Genomic DNA, 3,447 nt, shown 5'->3' with positions numbered 1-3,447 from the left:
GCTTAAAGTTCTACTAAATAGTATCTGCCCATGTGTGCCCGGAGAGCTTTTGCTTTTGGCTTCTTTTTAGTGGCAAGTCGCAGCTTTCGAAATGGTTCTTTCCCTTTCTACTATTCCCGTTACTATAGGGCCGGCTGCTTATTCAACCAAGGCCAGCTTCTTACTCAAGACAAGATGAAGAAGTCACTTCTAGGTGCACACTATGGCTGCAAGCCAATCACTCTTCTGAAAATGCGCTTTACACGGCATAAGAACGGGGTGTCAAGCGTGAGTTCTCTTCATAGGGGCTCTTCTTCTTTGCAACCAAGGGCCTACCAACATATTTTACCTAAGCTATCTCTATTCGATCGATCAGTCTATCAAAGCTGCAGTCTTCCTACTGGCGTGGCGTATTTCTTACGTGTCTATTCCTCTCGCTTGATCCTTTCGTTCCCATAATTGAGTCTTCCATCCGGCCTCCTCCATTTTTATAGTACTTTCGATCCCATAAGAGGAACTCCTTTGCTTTGGCATACAATGGTTAATTGGAAGAAAGCGATTCTGCTCAACTCAGATGTTGGTGGTTTCAGCCGGATTCCTAGCTACAGCTAGACGGATGTCATTCTCCCTTCTGGTTAAGTCCCGGTGCGGCTAGACCGACTGTGACCGGTATAAGAAAGAACGCATTTCACATCACTAGAAAGATTAATGCAGCTCCTTAAGCCCACCGAATTCTCCTTGTGCTTCATGACAGGTTTGTCTTACCTTCAGAGCATGATTCGCCTACCTTCGCCTGTGACTCTGCTTGCTTCGCCAATTATGGGGATTGGAGATTAGCTGGTGAAACTTGTTATAATGCCGGTACTGATGTTCCAATGTGTGCTTCAACCGGGGCCCCCGGAGGGGTAATTAATAAGAAAGATTGAAATTGCTTTTCATTCGACTTCCACACTGGAATGCGAGCCAGCTGGCGAAGAAGTCAGACCAAGCCCCGAAAGACATAAGCTCAGGCATTCTATTCTAATCTCTGCTGGTTCAGTTCCTCATTATCCCAAACATATCCATTGGTTTGGTCGGTCCTAAACATTGGAAGATAGACCGACCCGTCCTACTAAGTAAGGGAACATCCGGCACATCAAGCTAAGATGACTCTAAAGGAGGTTGTTCTCGGAACTTCATTATTTGAGTGAAAGGGGGTTATAGGGGAAAGAGGATTTTCTAGTTCGAAAGGGGGAACCAGTCTTTCTTTATCCCTGTGTCGGTGGAAGAGAACAATTGCTTGCTTGAAGTGAAGCCTTAGCCTTAAAGAGAGAATTCCGCATTTATAGGTAAGCTTTCCTTTTGCCTTTGAATGGATTTTCTGTATTGCAAAAAGAAGTAAGGTCGAGCAGCACTAGTTCCGACCGAGAAGCAGATCCCAGCTTAGTATCAGCAGCATAGGTAGCGGCACCAGTACCTGTTATGGAGGAGGCAGTCCAGCCAGGCCGAGAACGAAGCAGTTCAGAAAAGAAGATCTTCTTTCCGGAGCCCGCCAAGCCAGTCCAGTAAGCAAGCACAAGTAGCAGGAAAGGGAGGCGCTTCAAAGAAGCTATATCTCTATTCTCGACAGCCTCTGGCGCCTCGCTTATGCACGTAACAATCCGCAGAAATGTCAAATAGACTTCCCCCCGATGCCAATTCGAAGAAGAGTTGCAAGGAACCTTATCAGATTGGGGACTCGGCACCTTGGAAATTTTCCTATATTGAGAGAAAATAAATCAAAGGCCCTGAATTTCCATTGCTCTGTACTTTGGATCCGGAAGAATGGATGGGCAAATCAATGGCTGACCTTGGCCGGCATAGTGTCCCTCATGAAATCCAAACTTTCGGCCATGGTAATCTATAGAGCCTCGATCCTGTCTATTCCAAAGACTTTGGCTGAGCAGAATGATCAAAAAGTGTTTTTGGTCGGGGGGCGGGAAAAGAACCCATTTTCGCTAATCGGTAAAAATAAAGTGACAAAAAGCGGCCTTTCCATTCGAAACATGGGCAAACAAAGCACTATCTGCCAAGCTGTTATGGAGATTGAAACCAGAGGAGAGCGGGCTTTGGAGAGAAATACTGATTGGGATGCAAAAAAAAACAAAAGAAAGCAGAACCAACCTTTTCGGGATCTCCTGTCTGGAAAAAAATACTTCATAAGGACTTATTACGGAGTTCACAACGTGGATACCAGGGAACAGTAGAAGCATTGAACGGTTTTTGACCCAGCCAGCAGTACCTGATTGATTGTTGACTGGTGGCATTGCACTACTCTCACTCTTCGTTGACAACTCAGCGAATGAGCCTATGTACGTACGTACGCTGTACGCTCGCTAGGCAAAATAGATAGGTCAAGGACAGGATAAGGGTGACGAGAGCGTAGAACGACACCCCCAACCAATCACACTCTTTCCTATCCCTATCCCGGTCACGGGGCTTGTTGCGCAATTGCTTCTTCTTCCTCTAGACCCCTAAAAAAGGGGGATTTCTCTCTCTTCCTTTCCACTCTTAGCAAGCTGCTTTAACGCGAGTCTTTCCTGAAGATGAAGAAGTGGATAAGACGAGATGTGCACTGTTCGCAGTGTTCTCTCGCCCGTCACTGGAGAAGCAGATCCACAACCAGAACCAGAAGCAGGGATCCGGGAAGACAACCCAAGCTAGAGAAGCAAGACTGAATTTTGGCTTTCCTTGATCAACAGGCCGTCAATCCTTTCTTCGACCTCAAGAGATTGAACAAAGAAGCCCCATTGATTGGATATGGTTCCATCTCCCAGTGGTGAGCAAACAACAGCCCCCCGGTCAGGTGGTGTAGCCTTGTAAAAATGGCTGCTACATCATGAGTTTCGGGATGATGCTGACGCTACAAGTACAAGTCCGCCTTCGAGGTGCGTGCCTTTCGACGCCCTTCTTTCCATAGTGCTTCTTCCCTAGGAGCTCCAGTTTCTCTAGCCTCACCGGGATGTGGTTGTGTACAGCAATCGAGAACCAGTGGAATCAGTGAGAAAATGCACTAGTCAAAACCCTTCTTCAACCTTTGGTCCTCAAGGTGGGGAAGAGGACCGAACGGAACCTTAGTGGCTGGGAAAGAGAGATCCCGCGGAGAAAAAAAATTGGATGATCTTCCGATTCAGAAAAAGGCAAAAATGGGGGCAAAGTCAACCTAACCGCTTACCTTTTCGTAAGCCGCGCACTTTAGGCCAGGCCTTACTATAACCAACCTCACTGATCCCACTCAATCTTTTACACCGATGTTTCGTACTCTCTCGACCAGGTCATCATAAGAAAATACTGAAAAATCTTTCCGAAGTGAGAGAAGGAGGGAAGGCGCGCTAGCGCGCTACAACTAACAGCCTGCTGAAAAACGTAAGATTAGCGCGCCAAAGCAACCCTAGTTTAAGTACTAGCGTCCCACCCCAACGTTGTTGTACTTTACTTGACTTTCCCCCG

This window comes from Phoenix dactylifera, mitochondrion (genome assembly GCF_009389715.1).
Source record: "Phoenix dactylifera mitochondrion, complete genome".
Taxonomy (NCBI): Eukaryota; Viridiplantae; Streptophyta; class Magnoliopsida; order Arecales; family Arecaceae; genus Phoenix; species Phoenix dactylifera.
This window is presented reverse-complemented; position numbering follows the sequence as displayed.